Raw genomic sequence first — 13,635 nt, 5'->3', positions numbered from 1 at the left:
GCCGCTCCCACATTATTTCCAAGAAATTATTGGATTTGCACATGAATTGCCCATTAGAGTTAAGGCTGGAACATAAAACTTTTTTAAATAATGTGATAATTGGTACTGCAATGCCGATCAATCTCTTGGACCCAAAGGAAACAATTTAAACTGTTTAATCTCATTATTACAGGTAATAAACAGTTGTTCAATTGTAATTGTTTTTCACTTTTTTTGTCCATTTTCTCTCTCTTCCCTAACCCAATCTTTCTTTCCCTGTCTTTATCGTTCCTTTCTGATTTTGATTGGTCTCTAATTCACCCAATCTTTCCTCTTTCGTTCTCAATCCTTCAATCTCATTGGTTAAGGAGTTAGACTTGTGGTCTCACCAGTACGAACTGCTCTATTTCCCTCAATGTGCTGGTACCAGCTGCACACTCCAAGCACATGACAGGGTATGCTGTCAGATTCCCCACTTCAGCAAGATTCAACACAAAGAAGCCTGAGATTTATGTGGAGAAGTAGTTACAGAGGACTCTGTTGCATTGCATAAGTTGCATTGTCCTACCTTGTAATAAAACCCATGAATGGGTTTCACTCTTTAAATCTGAAGAAGCCATCTCTGAGATGGATTTGGATGATCACCTAGCAGGCAGATCACAGTCGAGTTAGAGTCATGGGGTCAGAAACTTTTTCCTGGGCTTCAGCATTGCTCTCTGTCAAAGCTGACAACTGTGCTCCAATTTAATAGACAGAGACTAAAGGTATGTGTAAAGTTATTTGGTGCTATTTTACATAAAGGCCAAATGGCCATGTCATTTTCTTTTCTTCTAGCATGTTACATTTACACGAGGAATGTAGTTTTGAATATCCAGAGTCGATTGGTTTGCATGCTCCTGATTACATTTGTCAACTCTGATAGGAACATAATCCTGGAGATATCACATGACTTTCACCTCCAACCATCCCACCCACACTTTGTTGCCATCGGTGGCCTTACACATCCATCATCACAGTGCCCCACCTTCTCACAGCCAATTGGAAAAAGAGTGGATCCTTCATTGCCCAATTTGATGATTCTTGACCATCAGTCAAACAGTTTTTAATCCGACCACCCATTTCCAATGTGCTTATCTGTAACTAAGAAACCGAAAATGTTCAAGGTAAACTGAACATTCTTTTCTCAAACCACTCCTTACAATTTTACACCAGCGTTGCCCAGTTACTAATTCCTGGAGAGCACAGAACAATACTGGACACAGAACAAGAACAAGCCTCGGCCTTGCACAGAACTTTGAAACATATTTTGAGACCCCGGGAGCAGCTCCACACTGAGACCCCAGGAGCTGCTCCACACTGAGACTGCAGGAGCAACTCCACACTGAGACCCCAGGAGCAGCTCCACACTGAGACTGCAGGAGCAACTCCACACTGAGACCCCAGAAGCAGCTCCACACTGAGACTGCAGGAGCAGCTCCACGCTGAGACCCAAGGAGCAGCTCCACACTGAGACCCCAGGAGAAACTCCACACTGAGACCCACACTGCCCTGTTGTCTGACACAACATCCGGAATGCCATGTGTCAAGAGTTTCTTCTTAGTGATGTAATGACTGCCTCCCCCGTGGTTCTGGAGTAATAATCCTGCTCCAAAAACCAATTCAAATTGAATCCAATTCATGGTCCCCACAAGAGAGACATACCAGATCTGAGCCAAAAGGCTCAATCTACACTACACTTGATCTTAGCCAAAAGGCCGAGAAGCGATCATGTAAGGCAATTCATGATTAGGGGTAACTGATGCCTGGCCACCAAACTGACTGCTGGGGCCTTGCTCTGCACTTTGCTATTCCCAAGTGACCTTGGTGGATTTTCTGTTGAATGTCGAGTCAGAATAATTTGGGGATAAATAGTATACTGTAGAAAACTAAGAACTCATCGATGTTGGTGAGATGTCCCCTTTCCTTAAAGTATTGGCAAAGTACAGGATTATTTGGCGAGTACTCTGACCATCCATTCTGCCAAAACTCTTCATTTCTGAATAGCTCATCATCCTACTTTTCTGCTTGTTTAATTTCTTATCGACTTTTCTCAGTGGCGGGTAAGTGTTTGGTAATGACCAAAATGTATGCTTCCTCTTCCTCAAAGAATTTAAATTTTTCAGCTTGACTCCTTCCACTGGCATTCTTGATAATGCATCTGCTGTCATCTAGTACTTTCCCTGGATGTACTCAGTCATTGAATCGTGCCTTATGAGTCTCAGTGGAAAGTGTTGAATTCTCTGTGACATTTTTGCAATTCACTTTATGTGAAGAAGAGTAACCAAAGTTTTATTGTCGGCTTCAATTTTAAACCTTAATCCCATGATGGGTGGAGACTATTGCGATACAATCCTGATTTGTGCCTTGTAGATAGTGCAGAGGCTTTGGGGAGTTAGGAGGTGAGTTACATGCCGCAGGATTTCCAGCCTCTGACCAGTTCTTGGAACTACAGTACATGACGAGTCCAACTTAATTTCTGGTCAATAATAACCCCTAGAATGTTGATAGTGGAGGTTCAGTGATGGTAATGCCACTGAATGTCAATTGTCTGATTGTTAGATTCTCCCTTGTTGGATAGGGTCATTGCCTGGCACTTGTGAGGGGTGAATGTTACTTCCCACTTGTCAGCCTAAGCCTGGATATTGTCCAGGTCTTGCTGCATTTGATGTGGAGATGCCGGCGTTGGACTGGGGTGAGCACAGTAAGAAGTCTTACAACACCAGGTTAAAGTCCAACAGGTTTGTTTTGAATCACTAGCTTTCGGAGCACTGCTCCTTCCTCAGGTGAATTTATTGCTGCATTTGGACAGGGACTGCTTCAGTATCTGAGGAGTCGCGAATGGTGCTGAACATTGTGCAATCATCAGCAATCATGCCCACTTCTGACCATCTGATGGAAGGAAGTCATTGATGAAGCAGCTGAAGATAGTGGAGTCTCGGACACTCCCCTGAGGAATACCCACAGTGGTATCCAGGAGCTGAGATGATTGACCACAAAATCTTTGTTTCTGTGAGGTATGACTCCAATCAGCGAGACTTTTCCCCTGATTCCCATTGACTCCAGTTTTGCCAGGCGTCCTTGATGCTGCCTTGATGTCAATGCCAGTCACTCTCACCTCATCTCTGGGGTTCAGCCCTTTTCTCCATGTTTTATCCAAGGCTCTAATGAGGTCAGAAGCCGACTGATCCTGGCAGAACCCAAACTGAGCGTCCATGAGCAGGTTATTGCTAAGTAAGTGCCACTTGATAGCATTGTTGATGACCTCTTCCATCACTTTGCTGATGATGGAGAGTAGACTGATGGGGCGGTGATTGGCCGGGTTGTAGCTGTACTGGAACAGCTTGGCTGGGGTGCAGCAATTTCTGGAGCACAAGTCCTCAGTACTATTGCTGGACTATTGTCAGAGCTCATAACCTTTGCAGTGTCCAATGCCTTCAGCGGTTTCTTGATATCACGTGAAGTTAATCAAATTGGTTGAAGACTGACATCTACGATGCTGGAGTCCTCTGGCTGAGACGTATCATCCACTCAGCTCTGAACGCTTCAGCCCTATATTTTGCACTGTTGTGCTTGGCTCCACCATCATTGAGGATGGGAATATTTGTGGAGCCTTGTTCTCCAGTGAGATTAATTGTCCACCACCATTTACCGCTGGATGTGGGAGGACTGTAGAGCTTAGATCTAATCAATTGATCACTTAACTCTGTCTATTACTTACTGCTTCTGCTGTTTGGCATGCAATTAGTCCTGTGTTGTAGCTTCACTAGGTTGACATCTTCTGTTTAGGTATGCCTGGTGCTGATCTTGGCATGCCCTCCTGTACTCTTCATTGAACCAGGGTTGATCCCCTGGTTTGGTGGTAATAGTAGAGTGGGGAATATGCTGGGTATGAGATTACAGATTATGGTTGAGTATAATTCTGCTGCTGCTGATGGCCCACAGTGCCTCATGGATGCTCAGTATTGAGTTGCTACATCTGTTCTGAATCTATCCCATTTAACACGGTGGTAGTGCCACACAACACAATTGGTGAGATAAGATCAAGTATGTTTTTCCCTCTTGTTTGTTCTCTCCCTACCTGGTGCAGTCCCAGTCTATGATCTTTATGACCCGGCTAGCTCAGTCTGTAGTGGTACTACCAAGGCACTCTTGATGATGGACATTTAAGTCCCCCAACCAGACTAAATTCTGTGCCTTTGCCACCCTCAGGGCTTCCTCCAAGTGGTGTTCAACATGGAGGAGTACTGATTCATCAGCTGAGGGGGATGGTACGTGGTAATCAGCAGGAGGATTCGTGTTTGACTTGGCGCCATGCGACTTCATGGGGACTAGAGTTAATGTTGAAGACTACCGGGGCAACTCCTTACCCACTGTATACCACTGTATCAGCACATTTGTTGGTCTGACCTGCCAATGGGATAGGACATACACAGGGATGGTGATGATGGTGTCTGGAATATTGTCTGTAAGGTCTGATCCTGTGAGTATGATGATGTCAGGCTGTTGCTTGATTAGTCTGTGAGACAGCTCACCCAATCTTGGCACTTTACAAACAGCTCTGTACTGAGACCCCTGAAGAAACTCCGTACTGTGACCTCCATGGTGCGGCTCCGCACGGAGACCTCTGGAGCGGCTCTGTACTGAGACCCCTGGTGTGGTTCCACACTGAGACCCCTGGAGTTGTTCCCATTGAGACCTCTGCAGTGGCTCCGCTGCTAGACTGCTTCTGTGGTAAAGGCAGATGGGTCATGTGATAAAACCTCCAAGAATGCATCCAAGCAAGGTTCTCTTGAATTCCATCCAATCACGCTGTCAGTCTTGATATCTCACTAAAACCTGAATCTGATTATGTAACGAGAGCTAATTTCAAAAAACAACTGATACTGTGAAAATAGTGTCCTGCGATCGATCTCCTAATTTTGCCATTTTGTATCCCCTTACATTTAATCAAATAATGGCAGAATCCATGAAAAAGAATGAGGATGGAGTACAAGAAGCATCAGGGTATGGCCGTGAAGTGGCTGTGTCACTGGACTAACAATCCAGAGGTCACTTTAAATTCTTCCGTGGCAGTTTGAGAATCTGAATGCAGTTGTGAAATAATTCTTGAATAAGAACACCCGTCCCCATCCTCGCAGCCTTTCAAATCCAAGCTCAAAGGCGCCAACTGCCTCCATACCCAAATGTTTCCAAACTCCAATAATGCTAGTACTGCTAGTACCCCCTCCCCCATTATTGAGCTGTGAATTCATGGGTAGAACATTCACCCCGGCATCAGAAGGCTATGGTTTCAAGTAGCACTCTGGAGCAGAAAAAGCCAAGAAGTGTAGTTGCTGTTCTAATGGAGGGTTGCAGCAGTTTGTTTGTGCACAGCATGAATCTGCAAACACTAATGAGATAATGACCAGAGAATCTGTTTCCCGTGATATTGATTGAAGGATAAATATTGGATGCAGGATGTCAGGGAGAACTCACCTGTTCTTCTTTGAAATACTGCTGTGGGGTATTTACATCCACCTGAGGGCCTGAGAGGGGAGAGAGGACCTTGGTTTAATGCCTCATCCAAAAAAACAGCATATCTGACGGTGCAGCGCTCCTCAGACTGCACCGGAGTGTCAACCTGGATCCTGTGCTTAGGTACCTGGAGAGGGACTTGAAGCCAAAATTTGTTTGACTCAGTGGTAAGAAGCTTATTCCTGGTCTGTTGCTATTTCGCCGTTGTTAGGCCAGATAAGCAGATTTCCCACCAGCCAGCTTTTCAAAGCTGTTCTCTGTTGTCACTTCACACATGTGAGCCTCTGGACTATGATAGCTCCATTAGTCATGTATTTACTCAACTGTCTTCAGAGTTTTTAACTGAGGTTTTGATAAGGATTTTTCCAATGGGGAGAAGAGGGGAAGGTCCTTTTGATCTCACAGGAAGTGAATAGATTCTATATTGTTGACTGTTCTCACTGAGTTAGTTACAGCTCCCTTGTAAAATCTGTGCACAGTTCATTTTCCACGGTCTACTGGTTAACCAGAAGTAATGTGGGTCAAATTTTACTGACACCAGATCCTTCCCTTGTGTAATTCAGTTGATGTGTAGACTAGGAATCACAATATGCTGAATAAATTACTCTATTACCCGGGAGACCATTGGTGTAACATACCGTATCCTACAATTCCGTGTAAAGCAAGCCAATGGTCATCCATTAAATGCAAGAAAAAGGAAACTAAAAATAGTGTTCCAACTCGAGTTGTGTTCCCAAGATTGGAAAATAACAAAGAACACAACACTTGTGCTGTTCTGACTGATTTAATTGCACGATTTGGCAACAAGTGCAACTGATGTGGTGCTGACCTTTATAAAAGCGCTGAGATTACCCTCCAAATTCAGTGATATGGATAATTTAAACCAGTGACTTTAACTCGCAGACAGATCTCAGCATGAATATAGAAAGCCCTGTCTGTCTATCTCGCTTCCAACAGATCTACTCAAACCGAGGTGTGTTTCAAATGTTGATATTTAACATTTTTAATCTTGTGCCTATCCTTACGGCACTAAACTGGCAGATCTACAGGCTCCTCACATCATTTGCAGAACCCGGAACTGTTCAGTACACGAACCAAGTCCACAGTGTAACAATGGTTCAGGACCATGATTCCGCTCTGTCTGCCAGACCCCGGTCTGTCCATGTGGGTGAGCTTACTCACTGTCGCTACACAACCTCAAATCTGCATTATGTTTACTGAACTAAGATTTTCAACGGTGAGGTGACTTACATCATTTCACAAATGTATGTCTTTCCCAAGATACTGTAGAGGAACTATCTTTCAACTTTGATTTGTGTTTATGTAATCAATTTGTTTGTTCTTTTCCTGGTGACAGATTCAAAGAGGGGTAGAAGTGAACCCTTAAAGTCTCCCTGATTGCTTTTAAAAGCCACAGGGAGATTGATGACAAATCCGATAGACTCCTGGCCACTTTCCGAGGGTTGGTAACCCTATAACTCTGCCCTCACCATTTCCTCAGGTTGTCTCGGCCCAAAACTGTCCTGGTCCACCCACGTCGACGCTACCACCAAGAAAGCACAACAGCGCCTATACTTCCTCATGAAACTAAGGAAATTCGGCATGCCCACATTGACTCTTACCAACTTTTACAGATGCACCATAGAAAGCATCCTATCAGGCTGCATCACAGCCTGGTCTGGCAACTGCTTGGCCCAGGACCGCAAGAAACTTCAGAGAGTCGTGAACACCGCCCAGTCCATCACACAAACCTGCCTCCCATCCATTGACTCCATCTACACCTCCCGCTGCCTGGGGAAAGCGGGCAGTATAATCAAAGATCCCTCCCACCCGGCTTACTCACTCTTCCAACTTCTTCCATCGGGCAGGAGATACAGAAGTCTGAGAACACGCACGAACAGACTCAAAAACAGCTTCTTCCCCACTGTCACCAGACTCCTAAATGACCCTCTTATGGACTGATTTCATTAACACTACACCCTGTATGCTTCATCCGATGCCAGTGCTTTTGTAGTTACATTGTATATGTTGTGTTGCCCTATTATGTATTTTCTTTTATTCCCTTTTCTTCTCATGTACTTAATGATCTGTTGAGCTGCTCGCAGAAAAATACTTTTCACTGTACCTCGGTACACGTGACAATAAACAAATCCAATCCAACTTTTGAATTCCCTCTTCACGTCTTTGACACAGCATTTGGCCACCTGTTCAATATACGCTGACAGAGCTGGTGACACTGCTGTGAAGACACCATTATTCAAGAAGAGAGGAAGGGATAAACCAGGACACTACAGGCCAGTCAGTCTAACCTCAGTGGTGAGGAAACTATTGGACGCGATCCTTAGAGACAGAATTAATCTGCATTTGGAGAGGCAGGGATTAATCAAGAACAGTCAGCATGGTTTTGTTAAGGGGAGGTCATGTCTGGCCAACTTGATTGAATTGTTCGAAGAGGCAAAAAGATGTTTAGATGAACACAATGCATTTGACGCAATCTATTTGGACCTCAGTAAGGCTTTTGATAAAGTCCCACATGAGAGACTGATAGCGAATGGAATCCAAGGAAATTTAGCAAATTGGATTCAGAATTGGCTGTGGCAGGAAGCAGAGGGTAATGGTCGCAGGGTGTTTTACTGACTGGAAGCCTGAGTCCAGTGGGGTCCTGCATGGTTCAGTGTTGGGGCCCTTGCTGTTTGTTATTTATATAAATGATTTAGACATGAATGTAGGAGGGTTGATCAGTAAGTCAATGAGTAATACGAAAATTGGTGGGGTGGTAAATAATGAAGAGGATAGCCTTAGATTTTAGGAGGATATAGACGGCTGGTCAGATGGGCTGATCAGTGGCAAATGGAATTCAATCCAGATATGTCTGAGGTGATGCACTTCGGTAGAACAAACAAGACAAGGGGATACATGATAAACAGCAGGACCTTTGGAAGCACCGAGGATTAGAGGGACCTTGGTGTGCATGTCCCTTAAGGTAGCAGAGCAGGTGTATACAGTGGTTAAGAAGGCATATGGCATACTTGCCTTTATTAGCCAATGCACTGGCCGCGATCCTACGGCCACGATGTGCCGGAAAAGCAGCTCCCCACGCGCATCATATCCATTGAAAGCCGGGAGACCCAGCTCCCAGGATCTACCCGGCTCGCATCGCCTCACGAGATTCAGCGCAATCTTGCGAGGCGTTGTGATGTGAATCCCACCCACAATGAGCATATTAGAGTGAAGCAGTCTCACTCTAGTGTGCAGATTTCTGAGGTACCTGAAGCTTTGGGATTCAACAAGTGAGAATCTAATCAATATGTGGGCATTGCTCCAGATGTGATCTCACCAATGTCTTGTACATCTGTCGTAAAAACTACTTTTATATTCCATTCCCCTTGTAATAAACAACAACATTCCACTTGGCCTCCTAATCACGTGTTGTACCTTGGTACGAGCTTTTTATGGTTCATGTCCAAGGACAATCAAATCCCTCTGCAGAGTTCTGCAATGTCTCTCCGTTTCAACAATAAACTGCCTTCCTGTCAAAGTGGACAAGTTCACATTTTCCCACATTATATCCCTCTGCCAAATATCTGCCCGCTCGCAGAACCTATTTTTATTCCTTTGCAGGTTCCTTGGCTGATCTTCCGTTCCTGTGTTGGTCCCCGGTGGTGGAGGGTGAGAACAATGGGAAAACCTGTTGACAGTGGCAGGACCAGAATATCTCACTGGCGGCTAATAGTGGGCCTCCTCCGCCATCACACACCATGCCGCAGGGAGGGGAGAAGCGGAAAATCCTGCCCCTTGTGTCCTCTCCACAACTTACTTTCCTACCTCTCTGTTAGCAGCAAATTTAGCAACATTCAGTCCCTTCTTCCAAATAATTGATATAGATTGTAAATAGCTGAGGTCCCAGCGCTGATCCCTGTGGTATTCCACTAATTACAGCTTGCCCAACTGAAAATGAGTTATTTATTTCTATTCGCTACTTCCTGTTAGCTAACTAATCCTCTATCCATGCTAATAGGTTATCTCCATCACCATAAACTCTTAGTTTGGTTAGTAATCTTTGATGTAACATCTTATCAGATGCCTTATGGGAACCTCAATAGCCATATCATCAAGTTCCCCTTTATCCATGTTGTTTGTTACTTCCTCAAAAAACTCTAATAAATTAGTCAATCACTATTTTCCAATCTGATGGGACCTTTCCAGAATCTAGGGAATTTTGGAAAATTAAATCCAATGCCTCTACTATCTCAGAAACTATGGACGTGTTTCTCCATCCCACCGCACCAGATTTCTGGTACGGCACGCCGTTGGGATTCTCCATTTCGCCGGCTGGTCAACGGGATTTCCCATTGTGGGGCAGCCTCACACCATCAAGAAACCCCCGGACTGCCGGCAAAATGGAGAATACTGACAGCGGAGAATTCAGCCCCATTTCTTTTAAGACCCTAGGATATAGACCATTGGATCCTGGGGACTTGTCAGCCTTTGTTCTAATAAATATCTCAGTACCCTTTCCCTGATGATTAGAATTGTTTTAAATTCCTCCCTCTCTCTCACCTCCTGATTCACAATTATGTCTGACATGTTGGCTTAAATCTTCCTGTTCTGCCCATCGTAAGAATATTGCGGCAGGACAGTGAATTTGATGGACAAGGAAAAGGTCCGTTGATCTCAGGCAGAAATTTCCGGTCCAGGGCAGGAGTGACCAGAAAGCTCCATCTGTGATTTGTATCCTCTAAAGTGAAAACAGACAGACATCAGTTCAACTCTGCACCATTTCCTTGCTTTCCATTATTAATTCCCCATTCTCATTCTTTAGTGGACCAATACCTATTTTAGTTACTCTTTTTTAAAAAATACTTGCAGAAACTCTTACTTTCTGTTTTTATATTTCTAGCCAGTTTTCTCTCATATTTGAAAATACAAATATATGATCATATGAATTAAGAGCAGAAGTAGGCCCCTCGAATCTACTTTAATTTCTCGCTCATTATTTTTGTCATAATCTTTCACTGGTCTTCAAGTTTTGACCAATCTTCTGACCTGCTTCTAAGAATTGTATGCCTTTTCTTTCAATTTGTTACTATCCTTAGTTAGCCATGGATGGTGCAGCCTTCTCCTGGAGCCTTTCTTTCTCACTGGAATGTATCTTTGATGAGTGTTATGAAATACCTCTTTAAATATCTGCCTTGCATCTGACCCACAACTCTCCCAGTTCACCGTAGTCAGCTCTGTCTTCATATCCTTGTAATTACCCTTATTTAAGTTTAATCCACTAGTCTTAGATCCACTCTTCTCTCCCTCAAACTGAATGCAAAATTCAATTATGTTATGGTCACTGTTACCTAGAGGCTCCTCAATTATTAATACATCTGTCCCATTGCACATTACAATGTCTAGTTGGAGCTGCTCTCTGGTTGGCTCCAGAATAAGTTGTTCCAAATACTTTGTGAACTCATCTTCCAGCCCCCCTTTACTAATCTGTGATTCATACAATCCATTTGTAGATTAAAATTATCCTTGATTATTGTCACACCTTGCTTACAAGCTACCTTTATTTCTTCTTGCATACCTGGTCCTACAACGTAGCTACTATTTGGGGGCCTCTTAACCACTCCCATTAGTGACTTCTTACCTTTGCTATTTCTTATCACTACCCAAACTATCACCACCCAGACCTCTAACCACTTAATTTCTAGAACTAAGATACTCTCTCACTATTATATTAATGCCATTCTTAATTAACTGCACTACCCCACCACCTTTTCCTCACTTCCTGTCCATCCAAAATGTCAAGTGTCCTTGAACATTCAAGTCGGCCTTAGTCACCTTGCAGTCATATCAGGTCATACATATTTATTTCTATTTGAACTGACAATTCATCCAAAGATAAATGCATTCACATACAGATAATCTAGAAAATTCAAGTTGAAATCTTACTGACACAGGAATTGGAATTTAGTTAAAAATAATTCTGGAGATAAAAAACTGGCAACAGTAAAAATGATCATCAAATTTTGGAGTATCATTAAAACCCATCTAGTTCACCAATGTCCTCAAGGCAGGGCAATCTGCCTGCCATCTTTACCTATTTTGGTCTATATGTGACTGCAGACCAAAGACTCTGAAGTGGCCCAGTCAGTCACTCAATTGCACTGTCAACTTCTCAAGGCAACTAACAATGGGCAATAAATGCCAGCCTTAACAGCAAAATAACTAACATGGGGAGGTGATGCCTTTCCGATGAGATGTTAGACGAAGGTCCTGACTACCTATCTGGTTGAAGTAAAAGATCCCATGGTGCTATAGAATTATTAAATGTTTATGGCACAGGAAGAGGCCACTTGGCTCATCCTCTCTGCATCAGCGGAAAAACGAGCCACCCAGCCTAATCCCACTTTCCAAAATGTAGTCATAAATTATCATAGAATTTACAGTGCAGAAGGAGGCCCTTCGGCCCATCGAGTCTGCACCGGCTCTTGGAAAGAGCACCCTACCCAAGGTCAACACCTCCACGCTATCCCCATAACCCAGTAATCCCACCCAACACTAAGGGCAATTTTGGACTCTAAGGGCAATTTACCATGGCCAACCCACCTAACCTGCACATCTTTGGACTGTGGGAGGAAACCAGAGCACCCGGAGGAAACTCACTTAGACATGGGGAGGATGTGCAGACTCCGCACAGACAGTGACCCAAGCCGGAATCGAACCTGGGACCCTGGAGCTGTGAAGCAATTGTGTTATCCACAATGCTACCCAGAGTCCTGCCCAGAGTCCTGTCTCTGCAGGTGCCAGCACTTCAGCTGCATATCCAGGCACCTTTTAAATGAGTTGAGTGTTTCTGCCTCAATTCCCTTTTCAGACAGTGAATTCCAAATCCTCACTACTCTCTGGGTGAAAAAAAATCCTTCCTCATCTCCCCTCTAATCTTTCTGCCAATCACTTTAAATCTATAGCCCTATTCACAGATCTATAGGCCCATCCCATCCATTTTATCCAGGCCTCCCAATTTTGTACATCTGTCAGTATCCTCTGTTGGAAAGAGAACAATCTCAGCCTATCCATCCTTTCCTCATAGCTGTAATATTCCAGTCCTGGCAATGTCCTCGCAAATCTGCTCTGTACCCTCTCCAGTGCAATTACACCTGTCTGTAATGAGGTGACCAGAACTGCACACAGAACTCAGCCTAACTAGTGTTGTATACAGCTTTAGCATAACCTCCCTGCTCTTATATTCTATACCTTGTCTAATGAACGGAAGTATTTCATATGCCTTCTTAACCACCTTACAAACCTGTCCTGTTAGTAATAGACATTAATATATAAAAATATAGGGGGCAATCCGATCGCGGGGCTAAGTGCCCGCAACGTTGTGAATGGCGTCGCGTTTCACGACGGCGCGAACAGGCCCCCGCCGCGACCGAGTTACAGCCAGAAAAGGGGCCAGCAGCGGTGCTGCGATAAACGCGGTGGGCATTGCGCAGGACCAGCGGCGTCATCGCGTGACGCCAGGATGACGGCGCGCTACATATAAGGAAGTGCTCGGATCGCACGCACACACCGGGGCCCGACGTGGATGAGCCCCGTCGCGCCGCTCCCCGCTCCCCGCTTCCCGGACAGCGACCTGGAGGCACTTCTGGAGGCAGTGGAGGAGCACCGGGCCATCCTTTTCCCCAGACGTGGACACCAGCTGCCATGTAGTACCGTGAAGCGTGGATGGCGAGAGGTCGGGACGGCAGTCAGCGCTGTGGGGCACATCCCCCGCACGGGAGACCAGTGCAGGACGAAACTGCACGCCCTCACGTGGGCAGCGAGAGTAAGTACCCTGACACTCCCCCCGGGCAACGCCCCCCCTGCCCAAGCTGGGGGGGGAGGGGGGGTGCCCACATTGCACCCGGGACACATGTGGAACAGGTGCCATGGCGTGGGTCGTAGTGTCCCCACCTTGTGATAATATTGCATTCATGTGTGCGCCCTGCCAATATCCGCCTAACCCTGAGGTTCATCGCCTCCCCCCCCCCCCCCCCCCCCCCCCCCCCCACAGGGCAAGACAGTTCACAATTACAGAAGAAACAGAGGGGGATCACCTGAGCTGCA

At 45.1% G+C, this 13,635-nt stretch overlaps 1 protein-coding gene across 5 annotated transcripts in view; it reads right to left on the bottom strand.

The window, feature by feature from the left end:
- Nucleotides 1-13,635, bottom strand: part of syt1a (synaptotagmin Ia) — an 870,875-nt gene that overhangs the window by 804,859 nt on the left and 52,381 nt on the right. The window lies entirely within an intron of this gene.

The sequence above is a fragment of the Scyliorhinus torazame genome, chromosome 19, assembly GCF_047496885.1.
Source record: "Scyliorhinus torazame isolate Kashiwa2021f chromosome 19, sScyTor2.1, whole genome shotgun sequence".
Taxonomy (NCBI): domain Eukaryota; kingdom Metazoa; phylum Chordata; class Chondrichthyes; order Carcharhiniformes; family Scyliorhinidae; genus Scyliorhinus; species Scyliorhinus torazame.
Note: the sequence above shows the minus strand (reverse complement) of the source record. Positions and strands in the feature narration are given on the sequence as shown.